The sequence below is a fragment of the Nannobrachium achirus genome, assembly GCF_963921795.1.
Source record: "Nannobrachium achirus genome assembly, chromosome: 2".
In the NCBI taxonomy this organism is placed as follows: Eukaryota; Metazoa; Chordata; class Actinopteri; order Myctophiformes; family Myctophidae; genus Nannobrachium; species Nannobrachium achirus.
In genome coordinates, this window is record NC_137811.1 from 78480485 (window position 1) to 78486969 (window position 6485).

Genomic DNA, 6485 nt, shown 5'->3' on the forward strand with positions numbered 1-6485 from the left:
TGTGCAGCGCACAAACATATAGATCTCCAAGACCACAACGTGTCCCTCCGTGCCACGTTGTAGGGCTTGTAGATCAGGCTTCTGTAGGAAATGGGTGTGTACTTTGACTGATGTTCCATACCAGTAGCCCTCCAGAAAAATATCAAACATGTTTGAAAAGAGTCGGTCGGCCCAGATCGTTCTGCATGCAACTCGGCAGGGTTCAGATTGGATCTTTGAACCCTCACACTAGACGACATGGATGCCCCCTCACACTAGACGACATGGATGCCCCCTCACACTAGACGACATGGATGCCCCCTCACACTAGACGACATGGATGCCCCCTCACACTAGACGACATGGATGCCCCCTCACACTAGACGACATGGATGCCCCCTCACACTAGACGACATGGATGCCCCCTCACACTAGACGACATGGATGCCCCCTCACACTAGACGACATGGATGCCCCCTCACACTAGACGACATGGATGCCCCCTCACACTAGACGACATGGATGCCCCCTCACACTAGACGACATGGATGCCCCCTCACACTAGACGACATGGATGCCCCCTCACACTAGACGACATGGATGCCCCCTCACACTAGACGACATGGATGCCCGATAATCGGACCAGTTTCAGACGCAGCCAGCAGAGATCCCTGATGTCATCGATATTAATAGCTTGGAATGCCCATACCTTATATGGACATATTGTTTGAGTCTCGTGGTCTATAAGACATCTATGATGTCAGACGTCATAGGTAAAAATAACAGCGCAGATTTTTGCTAAATAGTAAATGTATAGATTTTAAATCATTCTATCATATCGTATCGCCATGAATGAACCAACATGGTCCATGTATCGTATCGTCAACCATGAATGGTGATGCGTACGGAATGTGTCGTTACATCTCTTACCTGGAGTTTTCGTCTCAGGATGCCGCGCTCCACTCGCTCCTCTACCCCCTCTTCGTCTTCCTCTTCCTGCCTCCTCGTCACTTCCTGCTGCGGTGGAGGAACTTCCTCCTTCACTTCCTCCTCCACTTCCTGCTGGTCACAGAACATGTTGACGTGGTTTTAGCCGTTTGTCTTTAAAAATATATTTTAATCATCTGAAAGGTTTTACTTTCTAGTTTTAGTCGACTAAATATCATAAGATTTTAGTCGACTGAATCTAGTTGATTTAGTCGACTGATGAGTTTTGGCGGTGCCGTGATGCCGTCGTAATGCCTGATTTATACTGAAAATAATCGATGTATAAGCTCACAACTAGATCGTAGTTTTTATTTAGGCCTACTTTGTATTTAGTTTTCGTCTGTGGAAAAAAAAAGGTAGTCGACCCAAATCTTATGTCATAGTTTTAGTGGACGACATTAACACCTGCTGCTGTACCTCAGCCGGGCTGATCTCCTCCACTGTGGTCCCCACAACCTTCTTCACCAGGCTTTTAGCCAGAAGATCCACCTCTTTCGGGGACAAGTCTTCAGCCTCCACCAGAACATCCACCTCTTTCGGGGACAAGTCTTCAGCCTCCACCAGAACATCCACCTCTTTCTGAGACAAGTCTTCAGCCTCCACTAGAACATCCACCTCTTTCTGAGACAAGTCTTCAGCCTCCACCTCCTTGCTGCCCTGGTCCTCCACCTCTTCTTCTAGCAGACCCTTTAAAAACACCTTCTTTATGTCCTCCGCCAGTTCGTCCACGTCCTCCACGCCCCTCGCCTCCCGACTGGCCGAACTCGCCCCGCCCTCGGCGGCGTCTTTCGCCAGCCTGACCTCTCGGCGAGACGAGGAGTCGTCCACTTCCCGGCGGAGCCTGGCCACTTCGTCTTTCCCCAGGTCTACTTCCTGTCGGAGCTTGGCCACTTCCTCTTTCCCCAGCTCTCCTTCTATGGCGTCCTGGATCCTCCCCGCCAGCAGCTCCACCTCCTGGAGCCTCGTTTCCAGGATCTTCACCTGTTATGGGAAGAAATATATTGTCCAGATGAAGATGAAGATGAAATGTCCAAGTTAGCATATACAGCATATACCATTACAAGGCTTCAGCCTTGTCTGCCCACAGACTTTGACTTGACTTTACCCAGGCCCACGGCCTGGGTAAAGTCCTTCACCTCTCCCTACAGAAGTCCCTCTCATCTCCTTTCTTGGTGTCTTTATACCCTTCTCTCAAGCTAAACCCAGGGGGTCCCATGGCCAACAAACAATTGGTGTGGCATGGCTTTCTACATATCCTACAGAATTCATTCAATTCTGAGGACGTAAGCACAAAAGAGGTAGGTGTCAGACCCCCTAGCCAGGGCCAGAGATGCTTACACATGTAAATAGCATTTGTCCCACAGAAACTAAAACTTCAAGAAGCAAACTTCCAATATTTCCATAACACACCTCCCTGAGACGCTCCTCTAGAAGCTCCTCTTCCTCCAGGGAGGACCCCACCGTCCTGACCTCCTCCAGAACCTGCTCCTCCTTCATGGAGGACGTCATGGTCCTGACCTCCTGGCTCCTGGATCTCACCTCCTTGGTCGTCTCCACGCGCCTCGCTTCACTCCTACCCGACACCTCGGTGAGGAGGTCCTGACCTTCTCCAGTATCTGAGGAAGAATGGTTACATCACACCATAATGTTACTATGCTTGTTTATGTCTAACCTTTTATATTTAACATTCACTTATACATGTATATATATAGTACCAGTATATATATAGTACTATATAGTACCTTACTTAGACATGATACGTTGTAGCCTGTATAAGCCAGGGTGTCTCAGCTGAGTCTGACAGTTATTGCTTAAGTTATGGTTCCTTGTAGGAGTAGAACTATGTTGTTTATGTCTTGTTATGGTGCGTAAACCTCTTTTTGTGACCCACAGCACAGCAAAGGTTGTCGGGATTGGAATTGGAACCCACGACAGGCTGTCATGCCAGGTGCCGGGGCCGCTACGCTAGCCTGGGCCGCTACGCTAGCCGCTACGCTAGCAGGCTGTCAGGCCAGGTGCCGGGGCCGCTACGCTAGCCTGGGCCGCTACGCTAGCCGCTACACTAGCCGCTATGCTAGCCGTCCGGGCCAGGATGTGTGTGACCGATATTGTACTTCTCCCCACTAATTATTAAATCATAATCATGATATCACGTAAATTAAATCACAACCATGAATTCAAGTACATTAAATCATAACCATGATATCATGTACATTAAATCATAACCATGATATCATGTACATTAAATCCTATCCATCATCACCTGAATGTTGCCTCATTTGATCCAGAATTCCATGACTTACCCTGACGTCTTCTCTCCTCTTCCTGGATGCTCTGTCTCAGAGAGATGAGCTCCTCCAGCTGATCAAACAGATCCACGGCTGCTGTGTGGGATCAATGAATGACTTAAATATACATTATATAATATATCGTATTTTCCGGACTATAAGGCGCACTTAACACATCTGGTGCCAACCCCGAGTTTCCCGAGTTTGTATTGATACCAACGCTGCGCCAACCCAGAGTTTCCCGAGTTTGGGCCGTTTTTGAAAAAAATGTTTTTGTTTTTTTTTTAATTTTTTTTTTTTCAAAATTTTTTTTGGACCTCCAGAAATGTATTAGGCATGATCGCGATCGCGAAATTGCATGTTTAACCCCCATACCAACCCATTCTTTCAAACATGGCAGCCATGTTTGTTTACATCTGAAGAAAACATAATGGCCCATAAATCATGAATGCCTGAACGGATTTCCAAGCGGATTTTTTTGTTTGAAAGCTGTGAACAGCATCTACACACGTGGTGCATCATCTAGGCATGGGCGTGCACTTTTTACACAATTGCACAATTACATGGAAGTCTATGGTAACCATGGCAACGCGAGACATTGAAGAGAAAAAATCATTGCAACATAAGTGTTAAAAGCCTTTAATTTTCTCAAAAAACTACAGTGCGCCTTATAGTCCAGTGCGCCTTATATATGGATCATTCATTGACATTGACATTCCCTTTAGCACAGCCCCATCTGTTGGATGCATAACGCAACGGTAGCGTCTATTATGTGCGCCTTATAGTCCGGTGCGCCTCATATATGGAGACAGTTAGAAAATAGACCATTCATTGACAGTGCGCCTTATAGTCCGGTGCGCCCTATAGTCCGGAAAATACGGTAAATTAATGACATTTCTTTGCCTAGTGGGAATGTGCGTTCACAATTTCACCAAAATCGCCCGCTGCGTTCAAGATGTGAGGCATTTTGTTCAAAACGGTCCAATCCTGCAAACTTTGGAAGCCAATCTTCAGGATGGAATATGGAAAATCGGACAGATCCATGCTGATCACATGATTATAGACATACTTTCTACTGATTTGCGTGATCTTTGGACAAAATCTGACCATTTGATATGTTTGATTTGATATGGGGCAAAACAACATGAAGATGGAATGATTGACATGGTGGAAGAGCATTCAAGGTGGGGAAGGAAGCTTTTCCTACTGGAGGATATTTGGGGAGAAAACCCTGTTGAATTTGTGTTCCTGTGCTGAGCTTCCCTGGACAAGAGAAAAGGCTCGGCCTCTGCAATCACACACTCCTTGACTGCCAAACTACAACCTCCAAGGACCCCCGGAGCTCCCTGGGGGACCCCCCAGATGTAAAAAATGACCAAATGTCGTCACACGTCACACGTCACACTTTTTCCCTGCTCATATCTCCGCAACCGTTGACCCGATCCATGCCAGATTTTGCACAAACACTCCTTGCCTGCCAAACTACAACCTCCAAGGACCCCCCGAGCCCCAGGGACCCCCAGGTCCCTGGGGGACCCCCATATGTAAAAAATGACCAAATGTGCAAAAATGACCAAATGACCACCCCAACGGGGCTGCTCACGGGGAATTCCTGGGGACCACCCACTCCTGGTGCTCCAGAACGGATGCAAAAGTGGTGGCGCCCCCAGTGGAGGACCCCCTCCACTGCAGCTCACATAAAATGCCTTAACTCGGCCTAGGAGCGTCCGGGAGAGCCGGGGCCGGTACCTATTCGTCCACCTACGGTCGCTTATCTCCCGATTAGGGAGTCTTACTGGTGATAATAATAATAATAATAATAATAATAATAATAATGAACTCACTGCGGTCCAGTTGGTGGTACCAGTCGTCTTCCTGTTTGAAGACCGGTCGTAGCAACCTGTTCAATGAGCTGGATGCTGTGTAGCCACGCCCACCTGGTGATGCTAATTACATTGATGACATCAGTAACATTGATGACATCAGTAACATTGAGAATATCAAACAGTTCACAGCACACCAGTCCTTATGAGGTGCCAGCCAACGGAACAAACACTAATTAAAGAAGAGTAGAGCCGCACACTCGTAGTTGCCAATGCAAACCTTTTTATTATAACAGTCAACCATGAAGAAGGCAGCTTGTCTGTCCTTTCTTTCTGTGTCATAATGTAACACCCAGGATGTGAACCCGGGTCTCCTGCGTGAGAGTCCAACATCTTAACCACTAGACCAAAGGGCCAACATCTTAACCACTAGACCAAAGAGACCTCTCTCTGGTCCAGAACCAGAAGATACCAGAGTTTTGAGGCCATCAGAATGAGGCTGTGAATCACTCAGCCTCAGATACGATATTATTTAAAAAGTTTGCATTGGCAGCTACGAGTGTTAGCTACGAGTGTTAGCTACGAGTGTGCGGCTATACTCTTCTTTAATCAGTAACATTGATGACATCACTGACATTTGACACTTTTTCACTCATCTTTGACTAAAGTTAGCTGCTGCATTATTCATGAGCAGCAGTAGATATTAAGCATGCATTATTCATGAGCAGGAGTAGATATTAAACATGCATGAAGTAAACATCAACATTACCTGCTGGTTGGACAGACTGGACGGAGGGCAGCGAGGGGAGAGAGGGACGGCGATGCAGGAAGACAAACCACTGGTCTCTGCCCAGAGTGTCCAGAGTGTCCAGAGTGTCCAGAGTTTCCAGAGTATCCCCCTTGTCCCCTGTGTCCTCTCTGTCCCCCTTGTCCCCCGTGTCCTCCTTGTCTTCAGTGTCCTCGGCCTGCTGCTGCCTGCTGGCCTCCTGCTGGTCCTCAGATGTCCCGCTCTGCTGTGATTGGCTGACAGTGGTCCAGCTCTGTTGTGATTGGCTGACAGTGGTCCATCCCTGTTGTGATTGGCTGACAGTGGTCCATCCCTGTTGTGATTGGCTGACAGTGGTCCAGCCCTGTTGTGATTGGCTGACAGTGGTGCTGCTGGAAGAAGAGAGAGTCTGGACGGGCTGAGTGACCTCTGTGACCTCTGCTCTGACTGTGGACACGATGAAGATGAAGACCATGATGAAGATGAAGAGCATGATGAAGATGACGACCATGAGGATGGCCGTTGCTGATCGGTTTTGTTGGCAGCGTTTTTTGCAAGCTTTAAATGTCCAAGCCAGACGCTAAGTCAGATGTTAAGCCAGACGTTAAGCCAGACGTTAAGCCAGCCGTTAAGCCAGACATT